The 15026-nt window shown below is 33.9% G+C and overlaps 1 protein-coding gene across 6 annotated transcripts in view; it reads left to right on the forward strand.

Annotated features, from left to right (window-relative positions):
* ULK4 (unc-51 like kinase 4) overlaps positions 1–15026 on the forward strand; it is a 257174-nt gene that overhangs the window by 27393 nt on the left and 214755 nt on the right. The gene's annotated exons all lie outside the window — the stretch shown is intronic.

The raw sequence follows: 15026 nt of genomic DNA on the forward strand, positions 1-15026 counted from the left end.
TTTGTTTTTTTTTTTGAGGGGGGGAGAGTTTTACTATTTATGTCAAGCTTTCAGAGCCTTTTTTTTTTCTTTTTGAACTCTGCTTTGTGCATATGTGTAAAGGGGAATATAATTAATTCAATGAAATGTATAAGCTTCTGAGTTAATTCTATGTAATTGTGGTTTGATCTTTGCTCACCTGTGGCAGAACTACCCACCAATGATAAAACTCTAGCCTTTTTCTCTCCTTTTCAGAAAAGTAAATAGTCCCTGCCTTACTTCTTGTGTGTGTGTGTAACAAGAAGAAAGTGTTGAAGCATTTGGTTATCCTGAAGTGTAATTATTATAACTAGTATAAAAATAGCACAATTGATTCTCAGAAATCCTTTTTTTTTTTTTTTTTTCTTTCAAAAAGTAAGAGATGGGAGTAATTTGAGATTCCTCACAGTTCTTGACAAAGTATGTAATGAAGGGCAAGTAATTTTCTTTGGAGAAGAAAAATATTTTTAATCCTTTTTTTCATTTTGCATGCTCAGTAGTTGACTTAAACAGAAGACTGATTAGACAAAATGATCTTACTTGCATGTGGCACGTGCACACAAATTGCATAAACTTGACAGAATCTGCTATTTAATAGCTGTTTAAAGTGTGAATGTGACATTATTTCTATTCCATGAGGTGAAGTCAGGATTTGAATGTAATGGGTGTTTGAATGTGAGAAACAACTGCTAAACATGCATAAAAAATATACCTCCATACTGTGCAGATCTGGTGTGTAGTAACATGCAGTTATTTAATAGCTGACTTTTTTTGGCAATGCAGCTAAGGATTTTTTGTTGTTCTAGATCCCTCTGATTTCTTCTTAATGAATATTAAGAATGATTATGATTATCTTACTATGTTGCTTAACATTTCAATTCTGTAGTGAAAGCTGAACTCAAAGCATTATTGTCATTACCTAGGGTTTTAACAGAAAATACATATCCTAGTCTGCTTTGTGTATGTAAAAGCAATATATTGAAGCAGTTTTACATTGAGCTATAATATTTTGTTCAAAATGTTTCCAGTTCTTTTTTTTATATGAACATAAAAATCATTCACAAATGGAATTTAGCATTTTTAGAAATACGCCTATACTTCAAAAAACAAGCCTGACACCAGTGACATTTCACCTGATGGACTAGGGAAAAAAATAATTTTTCATTATCACTTTTGGTCCATTCTTATGTGAATTAAAATTAATTTTTAAATACATTCATTGGGAAAATAAGGATTTATTTTTAAAATTAACAAATCTGAGTTATAATCCTGTTCAAAAAGCATCTACAAAGTAATATATCTGAATTAAAAAATATTTTAGAATGCTTACACAAAATTAGGATGAGGAAAAAAATTGAATCCTAATAATAGGATAACAGCGTAATCTAAAATTACTGCCTGTGATCCACGTCTTACAGACTAACGATACACAAGTGATCTATCTGTTGGTAGTTGGTTCTCTGTTGTTTCCTCTTCCATTCCTAGTAACTTCTAATATCATTTGCATTTTTGGCCCCTGTTGGATAGAGACGATTTCTCTGCAGAATTATCTCCCATAGCCCCAAAATTTTGTTCCCAAGTGTGAAAACTCATGAAGATGCAATTCTGGAATTATTTTTGCCCCATATGTGTACCATGCTATGTACACCAATTTTTTTTTCCCAATTTTTATCGCTTAGTAACAGCCCCTTTGCAGTTCTTTGTTGCCTCATTATGTACTCATCCAGTTATTTGTGATTTCTTTTGTACTTTTAAAATACTGTAGGATCTAATAGAGACTCGTGCAGGACACTGCTGCTGGCCCTTATGTGTTAAAATCCAGCTCTTCATTTCTACCCCTTATTATCTTTTACCCAGTTATACATTTATTTAAGGATACTTCCTCTATATTTGAGGTTGAATCTGTGCCATCAACCTTTTTGTTATTGTTGTTTAAAAGATTTCTTAAATAGGAGTAACATTATGTCCTGAAAAAGCAGAAAAGCAATAGGAAAGAAAAGAAACCTCGTGCTCATCTTACAAGCTAAAGTAAACTTTCACATACTGTATGCCAAAAGCCTTTAATTTGTTGATTTTTGAAGAATTAATGGGGGTTTGATTTTTTTTTTAGTTTATTTTTTTAAAGCTCCTATTCAGGTAATTGGTGAACAGCAATTTGTTTCAAATGTAACCACCAGAGGCCACTAAAATGCAAAAATAAAATGCAAGTAAACTATTTCACAGACTAGACAAAGATGTGACTGTGGAACTCGGTACTATCTTTATTCTGCTGATGTATTCTAATATGTAGGCCATATTATAAAAAAACCCCATAATAAATGAATATTTATACCTGTGAATTCACTTGCAGTTGATCTATTTCTAGTTAAGTATTTTTTAGAAGAATACTGCATTGATTAGAAAAAATGAGACTGATCTTAGAATACAATAGGGAAATTGATCTCTTGCATATTTTTATTCAAATCACATGTTTATATTGAAAATGAAGACATTTTATGTGTAATTTCTTCTACTTGGCAGTTGCAGTAAAAGTTGTTGATAGGTCACGTTTTTCCTGACCTAGTAATTTGTGTGTTTGGGGTTTTTTTTTTCCCATGGAATTGCCCTTTACAAATCTGAAACATTATTTCCTCCTATTTATTCCTACTTAGGAAAACACCTAAATGTTAAAGTTTTATCTTTGTATTTCTGTCTTTGAAACTGGTTCTTAAGGAATTAGATTCTATAAGAAAAAGTTTCTTTCCAGGATTCTTGGAAAGAAAAATCTGCTTATTCTTCATCTTACAGAAAGAAAAATTCTTTCCAAATTAGGGACACTTGATTCCATGTATGTCTAAGGTATCTTATTTATTAAAAGAAGCTATTGTTGTTTCCTTTCTGGGCCTTCTGCCATCTAGGGGACAGCTGCTCTGATGTGAAATTTCAGACTCAGGCTTTTATTTCAGTAAGAAACGATAGAGCAACTTCACAGTATGCTCTCCATGCTGGAGAGCAGTGTCCTTCTCTGACAGGAGACCAGCCTCCCCCATCTGTGGAGTCGCTCTCTGCATGTCCTTTTGGAGGCAAAAATCCCATTTGTATGTCTGAAAGTCACATGCTATTATGCAGTGGAGAAAAGAAGTATTTTACTGTATGTACTTACAGCTTTAGAGCAAGAGCATGTATTTTGGGCTTCTCATGTTATATCTGAGTATTCTAAACACTGAGCTTTTGGGTTTTGCATTTCTTTATTTTGATGAGATTGGTTTTTTGTGTGGCAGGAACAGGTGTCTCAAGAAGTCCGAATTGATGAGTCATCATTATCGTTGCTTATGTATAGAATAACGCATCTTACATCAGAGAACTCTTTAAAAGGATTCTTCATAATTGGTTATAATGATGGAAGTGTTGCATGTCTCACCAGACAGCTTGTAGGACTATTTTCAGCATATATGCTTTCCTGTAATCACAGATTTTTGTTGATTCTAACCATTTGATATCTTTTCCTGTCTCTACTGTAATATTTTTGCAACACAAGCTGTGAGATTTCTGTTTAAAGCATAGTGTGACTTTGTTTTCTGGACCTGTGGCCTTTCTCAATGTATTTCTTTTTAAAGTGGGAAATGTTTCTTGTTTCAATTGCTCGGCTTTAAGCTTTTCATTTTTTTAACATTGCATAGTCATTTGCTCTCGTACAGTTAGCTATTGCATGTTACTACAGCTAAAGAACCATAACTATTTCACAAAAATGCTGTTAAATAATGACTTCTTTAACACTACATCTAGTATTTGAAGCTTGAGATATCACTATTTTACCTGGTAGCATAAAACAATCATCATACACAGTTTAAAATGCAGCTGTTGAAACTCTATTGTATGACATTCTATAATTCCCTTATTTCTTCCATTCTGTCCATTATAATGTAAAGGTACAGTGAGGAATATAGTTTCAAGTCCTACTTCATTAAAATATTTTACATTTTTAGTTAAAAGTAATATTTTTTTCACTGTAAAATAATCACTTTCTAAATTACTATTTATTATACTTTTTTTACTTAAATTCTGTGCTAGTCAAATAAGTTGCTGTGTTTTAAGCTGGTTGTTCCTCTGTCCTAGATTATTCCCAGGTAGCTTTTACAGATGAGTGACTCCCATTGAAGGGAGTTTTACATGGATGACAACTGTAGAATCAATAATTTTTTTTAATGTTAATAAGAATTATGTCTAGTGACGACTAAATTTGCTCCAAAAACCTGAGAGACCTCATCTTTTTATTTTCCATTTCAGAACTGGAAATATGCAAAGAAATTTCTACTGTGCAAAACCTACTAAGAAACAGAACTTGATTCAATAGTTCTTACTGGGGGAAAGGGGGGAAAAAAGATAAGCATAAATGTTAGGCTAATAAATAATTCTTATAGTGTCAACGTTCTGTTATGTTTTTCCTTCAATTCAGCTACATAGAAAACTTATTTTATATGTTTTAACTTTTCTATCCCTATGTCTACTAGTTTCATGTTTGCCTGAGAGCAGAGGTTGTTCTTAAGCCTGAGTGTAAGAGAAAAAAGTAATACTTTGTGGATTAGGTTGTGCAAACCATCCTTTCCTAGGGCTGCAAAGAATAAAACCTGAGAACTTCTTTGATTTGGAAGGCAGCTGGAGGATTCTCAAATAGGATTTACTTTTTTTGTCTTGATCCTAGGGTGATAAGCAGTTTCAGATTAACTTACTTCCAGAGGAAAATGATGATTATGTGAAGTGTACCATGCATCTGACAGCTACCTTTATTATGTATGTACTGTGTAGCGGGAAGCTTAGTTTTTCTGACTGTTGTACTACGTAGGCTTTTGCTGAACTAATTTCAGTTTGTCCCTCCTCTGGCATCACTTTTCTGAGGCTTCAGAATATACTCGTGTCCTGTTCTGTCTATGGATGGAATAACTTTGCCTTTATTGGTTGTATTTGAGAACCTAAACTGAAAACATTCTGCGGTTTCTTAGAGGTTTTTGGCTTTACTCATTCACACACAGAGCAAGATGAACTGAGTATGCATTTTATTTTTTTTTCTTAAATTAAAGCAAAAAAAATCAAGATAAGTAAAATCAAATCCTGTACGGGATATGGTACCTTGCTATTATTTTCACAAAAACATAAGGGTGGTTATCCTGCAGCATTAAAAATGGAAAGATTCAGCCTGTCAGCAGGACTAAATGAATGAGATGTTAACAAATAAACCGTCAGCCACTTCACCAGTTACCTTTGGGAATATACCCTTAGCTTTCTTGGTAAAGCCTGTACTCTTGAGAACACTGAGAACTGTTTCACAGAGAGGAAAAAGTTCCAAATATTCTAAAGCCCCAAGAGCACTTACTGCCTGCAGTTCCCTCTCTCTGTTTAAAATTAGGCAGCTAAATCCATATGTAGAAAATGCAGTAGGAATACTTGAACAATCCTTACTTTTACAGCTAACAAGCAGATCTGTCAGCTAACAGAGCCTGCTTTCTTGTGAATTGACTTACAGCTGGCTGACTTTTAAACTTAATTACATAAAGACTACCATTTAGCATATTCACCTCTTCCTTTGTTAGCCATCACAAAGTTTAAACAGGAAATCCTTTGTTTAGGAGGGTGTGTTCCGATACTTAATAGAGTAATTGCTGAGCTTTTTCTATATGTAATGTGTTCAAAATGTTTTCACATATGTATATTCTCTGTTTAAAAAGAGATGAGTTTGTACCACAGCCTTTCTGTCACTTTTATGTTGCTATTTTGCTTCTAGAGATTTCAAAAAAGTCCAATAACTTTTTTTTTTACTTTTGCTTAGTTTGGTAGAAATTGGGTGAGAGTTTTAAAATGATTGCAGAGAAGGAGACAATACTAAAATGATTGTCTAAATGATTCTCTTTTCTTTTTATGCCACCCCAGTTTTCATGAAAACAACACGTCAAAGTAAAAGTGTAGAATTTTGTATGGTTGTGCTTCATGGAACAGAAAGAGATGAATTTGTCACGTGTTTAAAATGGATGTGTTCTTTCACTAGTAGTTTTTGGCATCATGGATAGACTTTGGTCTTTGCTTGTAGCATCAATTTCTGTTGTTACATTCAGTGGCATACTGTAGGTAAATTTTGTAGAATAGAAAATGAAAATTATGGTAAATGTCAGAATGAATAGTTTGAAAATAGTATGTTTCTCTCACTTCTTAAATTGACAAAAGATTCCTCTAAGTTTCAAATAGCTTTCCTAGCTAATTAAAATATTTTTAATATATTAAAGAACAGGTATGCTACAGGGCAAAGAATTTTATGTATTAAAAAGGACAGCTCTTTTAAAGTTTATTATGCCCAAGACAAATCTGTTTACGATGTTTACAGTGTGTGATTTCCCACCTTTTCTTTTGTTTTCTGGTTTACTGTATAGCTGACATCTGTTACTTTATAAGTAAATGGGTATGTCATATACACTGGAGATACACCTGGGGAGTGAAAGGCTAGGTGAACTAGATGGAATATTGGTTTTGTAGTTAACCTAGCAAGAACAATTTTTTTTTATGTGGAAGAAATGAAATATTTGCTTTTCTTACGTTACTACAGTTTAAGCAGAACCATCGAATAAATACAGAAAATGAATCATGAAGTTAGCATTCTTGCTGTGAGCAAGAGGCCACACTGAAAAATTTTTCATGCCTAAGTTTCTTGACATGAAAGACATGACTCTTCCTATTAATTCTGGAAAACACATATCTGTGTGAGGTTATAGATATTTCCTGGCATAATTTTAATGCTGTTTGTGTGATGTTTGCAAAGTCTCATCATACAATAGTGCGATTCGGTGTTGTGTTGCTGTTTAGTTCTTTTTGTACTAAAGCTTGACATAGCTGAGAATTTGGTTTTAATATATTTTTTGATACTTTTAATTTCTTTTGAGTCAATGAACTTTGGGTCTACGTGAGTTGTTTACAGTTTGCTCATTGAAGTGTTTAGTTCTTGCAACTAAGTATGTACCTTGAAGAATGAACCTAAAAGAGAGCCCTTCCTCCATCTCATTTTGTCTTGCACTTGCAAATTAATCAAATCATAGACTAGTAACAGGAGAAAAAAATCCAGCCTTTTCCTCTAAAGCACATACATGCTTGATTGACACAACTAGGCTACAACATGCTTTTGTGATAGAAATTGCATGCTGGCGGTAGCTGAAAAGCCTAATTTTCTGCTGCCTTCCGATAGCAGCACTAAAAGACACTCAAACCAGGCTCAGTGTTAGGTAAGATCAGTTGTATAGTGGTTGTAGTCCTAGCTTTTCCTCTGAGTACCAGTCTGAAACACATTTAAATAAGAATTCTATAGACAAGAAAGAAATTTCTAGCCAGATGTTGTTTGGTCTGGTTTGTATCTTCACTGAGCAGAATGAAGGAATTTGCAATAATCAATAAAGGGAACTAATTTCAAAGAACACTTATGGAAAATCCTCAAAGTCTGTAGATTTTTTTTTTTAAATATGAGAAATTCTATGTAAAAAATAATCAATCTAAAATATCCTACATGGATAGTTTATTGATGGATATTGATCTTAGAGTGTCATCAGCATGGCTTCTAAATCTAGTGGATAACAGGCCCACTGCCTTGAAGCAGGAGAAGATAACTTAGAGTAACTTCACATAGAGTTATGAAAAGAATAAAAATCCAGAAACATGATATTCAGAAAGGCCAAGATCAAATGGTAGAAACCTACATATAATTTAAACATAGGGAAACAAAAAGGAAAAGAATAAAAAAAAATAGAAAAGAAAAAGGCATCTTCTTTGGATGCCTCTGCCAAATCTTATTCTGCGAAAACTGGTTTCTAGTTCCAGTTTACATCTTTAGATGTAAACCAGCTGATTGCCACTGACCTCAGTTTTGAAGGCAGAAATCTTTCTAATTCAGGGACCCTTCACTTTTTGGACTTCTAAGCAATCTTTTTCATTACTGCCCTTGGCAAACATGAAAACAGGATCTTTCTCACGTCTGAAGCAAGTATTTTTACCTGGTCCTTCCTGTCTTTAAAAAGCTTCAAACATAAAGGCCGGTGTGGAAATTGGATATATATATGAATATCTGCAGCTGAGGTCATGTAATAATACATCTGTCATGACAGACTAGAAGAAGAAATAACTAATTTTTTTTCTTAAAAACAAAACAAAAAGCCCAACCAAACAAACCCCAAAGCTTGTAGACAGTTTTTAGATGCATTTTTTTTGTTAGTAAACATAACCCATTTGTAAGTCAATTCCTACTATTTGTGTCTGATTGTATCCTTTTGGCATCTCCATTTCATTCCAAAGCAAGTTGTTGGAGCCTCTATTTGAGTTCGTGATATCTGGTTGGCTACTCTGCTTGTCTGCTAAGACCTCTGCCTACAGCAGTTATGTAAAAGCTGAAAAGAGTTTTCATGATCAATCAATTTTGCATCATATTCCACCTGGAAAAATGTCACACATCCATCTGGCTCCCTAGGGGAGCTCTAGAGGAGTTATGTTTCCACATAAATTGTGAGATGTGGTATACACCTCCTTATCTTTTTTGCTGCATTCCGGACAGCATTAATACCATGTCCACAGTCTGATGGTCAGACTTCCCTTCAGTCCTCCTCATTCCATGACTCAGTTTATTGTACTGAACACAAAATTTGAAAATCCTGAATATTTCACTGACTCGGATCCTTTCTTCTTGTATCTGCACCCCATGGAAGAGTTTGACAAAAGAATCTGTTTCTGTCTTGCCACTCAACTCTTCAGTCAAGCCAGTTGTTTATTTCAGGATATATAACCAGATTTCACTGAAGTGCAGTGGATCACAGGTACATGTGGATCCAACTCCTGATACAGAACAGTTATCCTTTGTAATGTTTTAACTATTCATATTCTACTGAGAAGGGAGGTAGGTAACATGTTCAAGATGTTCAGAGAAGGCTAGTCATCTTTTTTTTTTAATGCACCATTGTAAAAAAGAGTAGTTGGTATAAATATTACTGTAATTTCTTTTCTCGTTAGTTGCAATATAACCACAGTGTACTTTCTCAACCTAGTGAGAGTGCTTTTCCCAAGGAAAGGAAGATTGCTTTGGCCTTACTTGCCCACGTTATGTGATGTGTGTGTACTCACAAGAAAATGAACTGAAAGGTAATTTCCATTATGCTTGAAGCATAGACAGTTTTTATTACTGAAAGGGTTGGCAGAATTACAAATATGTTTTAATTTCCATTAATACTTGCTGACAGTCATAATAATAGATCAAAGATGGAGTAATATTGTAAATCTATACATTGCCAAAATACTTTCTCTTTTTGAATTTGCTGTAATTTTAACTTCTGGACTCCTAAAACTGCAGGGAAACTTCTAGATGTAGCTTGAAATGGGTTGAGAATCTGCTACAGTAATGTATCAGCTCCACACACTATTGTTGTAAATGAAGGTAATGACTGTATATCCAGATGTGAATCTTTCTTCTTTCTTCTCTTGTTATAACTATACTATATCCATCCGGTTTGACAGCTAGTGTAAAAGGTGTAGGTAACTTATTAAATTTAAGATGCTTTTACCAGACAATGTAGGACTTGCAGTTCATTACTATTTACTTCCCTGAAAGGGAAAATGTAGACACGTTGAAAAGAAAAGAAAAAAATGTACTATAGGTAAGAAGGAGACTTTGTCAAATTATGTAATTAAAATAAATTTGATTTTTCATTTATGCATTTCTCCAGGTAATGTACTTTCTTTACCTAAAATTAATGTTGAATCGAAGTCTTTGGGCAGATTTTTTTCAAGTCTTACATTTTTCCTTATGAAAGGATGAAAGAATATTTTTAATTTTGTGTAAATTGCTATCGTCTAGATTAGAAGTAATCTCTGCACATGACAGTGCAGGAAACAGCTTATCTTCCATCTTTTAGGACATTTAAGGTATGTTCTTTAAAGTATTTATGAATATATAATTTTCACTATATAACATTAAATCTATTTTATAAAAATATTTGTGTATATATAATTGTGCTTATAATATTGATGATGAATCACAACTTCCTGTTTCATAGCTTCTGTTGCAGAGGTCACGTGAAGATCTTCTTAAGTTTGGTTAATGGCACAGACACTGTGCCTGTTCAGTATGTATTCTGTGAGCTCCCATTTCCTGCACTTGTATAGTATTTGATTACTTGTGTTGCATGAAGAGAGGGAAGTCACAGGACAAATGTTAGACTGTATGCTCTCTAGAGAAAAGGAGGCCATTATCTGATTATGGTAAATGTAGACTTGTGTTTGAGAGACCATAAGCATTTATGAATACTGAGTGTCCTCTATAATGTGTGGTAATTATTTAATTTTCAATGCCTTCTGCCATAGTACCTCCATACAGTTCTATTAGTCTTTGGATTCTGGTAATTTAATTGCGCTTCTTTTGTTATGAGCCTACTTACAGTTACTAAAATTAACCTTTAATGGACAAATATATCATAATATATGAAGATAATCAATATAAAAATTCATGCAACTCATTCTTTTTAACAAATATTTAACAATTTTATTGCAAGTCAATCACTGATCTTATGCCTCAGATACCTTAAGACAGATCTTCTCCCTTGTTCAATAAACCATTTTTTTTTTTAAATGAAAACTTGAATTTATTACAATGTGGGCTAGCTTGTTAGCAGTTTTTGTGAGTGCACAGGAAAGGAAATAACTTCTTAGTTTGAATTTTGTTAACTCAGTTTTACCACTTTTTCATTCAAATATGAGAAAAGAGTAGGAATTGGAATATTAGAACAACATCCTCTCCTTATCACTTCTAAATAAAAATAACTAGGTCTGCTAGTCCTAAAATCTTGAAGGAGAGTGAGAAATAGTAATTTCTGCTCACCAACATAAAATATTGATTTCATTTTCATTAATTTTAAATCTTAAATTCTTAATTGTAATGAATAACCAAAAAACCCACAGAAGATGGATAGTCTACCCAGTATATTTAATGTTAATGACAGTTTTTAAAAAATTCAATTGAGTAGTAAGGCAGCCAATCAGATCTTATTACAAGTGAGTAAAGAAATAATTTACTAGGTAGAAAGTTTAATTCACGATTTACTAGAACATAGGATTCTAAGAATTTTAGGACAGTAATTAGATAGTGTCTTATCAAAATTTACCAATTTATTAACCATGCTTTGGGAAAATAAATATTACAGGTGCAAAACAAGATTATCATTGATATTAAATCAGGGTTTTCTGCTGGTTGAGATACATCATTAAAGCTGATAACTTTGAACAGCCTGCCTTGGTTCTGTATAGCAGACATACAATTTGATTTGTATTTTCTTCATCAAGTCCTGCCTGCAAACAAACAAGCAATCCTAACTTAGGTATCATGATGATTTAATGTCCCTAGCTAGTCTGATGGGACTATTGCCTGCAGCTCGTGTTATCACACGGCTCATCAATTTTGTATAGTCTAAATGCTATTGTTCACCCTTAGTCTAAAGAGGGAAAGTTGAGGGATGTTAACTGAATATGGATAATGTCTGTTAATGCGACAGTGCTGAGGTACTTTTAACGGTATTGATTCCACAGTGAAAGTAGTTCTCAAAATACTATTTCATCACAAAAGCAAGAGTAATTCTGTATAGCTAGAGAAAGCAATAAATTAATAAAGGAGAAAATGCTGTCATTTTGTGTTCATCATTTAGTGTGGAATTACACTTGAACCAACTTGACTACTGCTTTCTCAGCTGATATATTAGAAGCTTTAAAACCTACTGATACATTTATTTCTTCACTTAAATATGAAAGTGAAGTTTTCTCTGGAATGGCAGGCTATTTAAAGTTCCTGAATAACATCTGAAGAGATGTTCTGAAAGCAGTTAAAGAAAAAAATTAATGAACATAGCATCACATTAAAAAAGGGGAGAAGGTCAAAGTTTGTTTAGTCTTTTTGCTCTGATTTGAAGACTACATTTCCAGTTTTTATATGATTTCTCTGTACAATATTGGAGTTATGAAGCTGTTAAGGTCACAAGGTGAGGGAAAATCAAGGAAAGTTGAGGATAAAAACTCTCTAGTGCTCTGAGGAAGAAAAAATGCAGTACTGCCAAAAATATCTGTAAACTATATAAAAAAAGAAAGTAGTACATTTTATAACTTTTAGGACTGGAAATGAATGTTTCCTGGGATGATTGTTAAACTCTGTAAACTCCTGATTTTTTTTTTTTTTAACTACTTCATTCACCTTTCAGTTCCCTATATGCTTTTGTGAATGTCTGTGATGGGATTTTCACAGAATATTTTCTTGCAAAGTCTGCTAAAATGAGACTAATTTTCACAGATTATTTTCTTTGAGCTTTTCAGACATTTGTGTCAATATCTTGCCTCTTTTTATATAGATGCAAATCACAGTAAGGTTGGAGGCTGCAGTCTAGTGTTTACCTGCAAAAATATTATGACTTGCAAAAACATGAATTGCATTTAATATTAGCAAAGGATCTAGGAGACAAGAATATTTGTTTACTGAGCAACTGATTTTATGCATCTATGAATCTGTCATTGTAAAAAATTTAAACCTTGTAACAAAAGTAGTTCAGCAACATCTATGAGTAGTTTTCTGATAAGGATTTCTAGAAGGTGATGTCTTGCAGTAAAGAAGTTACTTATAAGATGCTGATAAGCATTGAGGCACTCTCTTGTATCACGATAATACCAGGATATTCTGAACTGCCAGTCAAGGATAATAATCTTGGGGAAAAAAAAGAAGATTAATTATATATTTTTTTTACTGGTCCTCTCCTAGAAAATAACAGAATTTTTGTCTCCTGTTTTAAATGCCTCTCAGTTAAAATACTTATCAAGTTGTACTATTTTGCTATGTTTTTTTCTTCGTGGATAAAAACTTAAATTATGGGGTTTTTTATTGGTGGATATGTAGTATACATGTATTTCATCAAGAATTTAATAATGTAGTAAATATTTTTATTGGGGTGTATGCATTATGACAAATTTGCTCTTTGCTTTGCACTGATCAGCAGCCAATGTATGTATTCTGGTGCTTACATGCATTGCTCTATATGGAATGGGATTTATGTTCAAAATCACGATTTTCTTTAGCTCTCTGAAAAAAACCTCAGAGTAGCGCTTTCTTTTTCTATGCTTAATGATTAGATGGGACTGTGTTTTGCTAGGCCTTTTGAGGTACTGGACAGAGAGAGCATCTTTTAAAAGTAGAGAGCCAGGACTATTTCAGATAACCTTTGCCTCTGGCCAAAAACTTCTCATGATTTATGAGAACACCACAATGTTGCTGTTGTGGTTTGTTTGGTGTTGGTGGTTATTGCTTGTTTTGAGTTTTAATTATTTTTTTCCTGTGCTACTCAAGGTAAAGAGCGTGTGTCTTTGTGTTACTTCCTTCAGTTACCACACATCTCTTCAAAGGCATATTGCATTAAATCTCTTTCAGAGTAAGGACTGTAGATTGTTTTGCTCTCCCCTTTGTGAGTAAGTACTGAAGTGGCTTTGGCCCAGAGTTTTCAAACAGAAGAAGCTAAAATTCCTTGGGACCTTTACTGTGAATTGTTCATATGGATGACAGTATCACCTTTCTATGACTCTAGATCAAACTCCTAACCGTATATACCTCCCTTAGTCTCCTTCTGCATCCCTGTTGTCCTTTCATCTATGCCTGTTTCTTCAACTTCAAGCCTCTCATTTCCAAGCTTTTCCTGCTCCTACATTTGTAACACACAAGATACACTACTTCCTTAGTTATGTCCAGAAAACATGAGTATCTCTATTGTTTGCTTCTGAGCTGCATCAGTTCTTTGTCTAGCTAGTAGCTACAGAACCAGAAGAAACTTTGGAAGATCTGCTGCTGTAGCTACAATGCAGGTATATGAATGTGGCTATATTTTGTCATCCGTCATTATGCTGGTTCTTTTCTTCCACTTCAGAAAAATGTGCAACATGGCATTATAGTCAGCAATAGCATGCGTTCCCTCTCTGTGGCTTCATATTCAAGCCAGGCTATAGTCTTTCTCCACAACTCCATCCCTCTCACATAATCTCCCGTGCTTGAAGTGTGTTGGTTAAGAATGCGAAGGAGTTCAAGAACAAATAATAGCAAAGAAATCACAGATTAACTGCCACAATTTAACCAGATTTTGTGGAAAAATCAAGCAGTTCAGGTCACCGAGTGAGGTGATTGCAGATTTTAAATGTACTATCTAAAATATTAGTTTCTGCTGTACACTGGGTTATATTTCAACTGTGTTGAAAACCAGTTATCTGAGCCATCTCTCATGGTTCATGTGAAAGGTTCTGTCTACTGTGAGCACTTTTTTCTGTTTAGGGAAACGTTCTTAAAAGAGACAAAACCTTGAAGCTTGAAAGTATTAGGGTGGTAGGACTCAGTTAGCTGAAGTGAACTGAGCAGTTCCTTGAGCATGCAATGAAGCTGATGCTCAAGAGAGTTAGACTTGGATCCTCCACGGAAGGAGAAAGGAGCCTGTGCTGGTGGGCCCGTAATCAGAACTGAAAAATTCATATCTCTTTGAATTAATTTGAGACCAATCTGCAAGAATGGCTCTCAGGTTCTCCATTTAAACCGTATGCAAAGTCTGAAAATACCTTGGGAAACTCACTGCACAAAGTGGCTTCCCAGAACTGCTGCTGTTTAGACTCCTTGTGCCTGGGTTGAAGTGCTGCTTGTTTGTATTCAGATAGGACTGTAAGTGTTGAGTTCCTTGATATGAGTGATAGAAGTCTGCTCTGTGTGCTCTGTATACAGATAATGCTTGTTCAGTTGCGAAAAAACACCAGAGGTATTTTTGTTCAGCTCATTAACTCTTCCCTATTGTTTAACCATGTTAAAAGTAGTTTTAAGCTAGAAGAGAGCAATAAAAGTCTATTACAGTGATCTAGTACTTTTTTCATTATGATTTGATCTATTAGATGATCTTTGTTGTATAAACATTTGTGCTTCTTATCAGATATTTGTAGCATCAATATCTAAGACCTGG

The sequence above is a fragment of the Grus americana genome, chromosome 2, assembly GCF_028858705.1.
Source record: "Grus americana isolate bGruAme1 chromosome 2, bGruAme1.mat, whole genome shotgun sequence".
Taxonomy (NCBI): Eukaryota; Metazoa; Chordata; class Aves; order Gruiformes; family Gruidae; genus Grus; species Grus americana.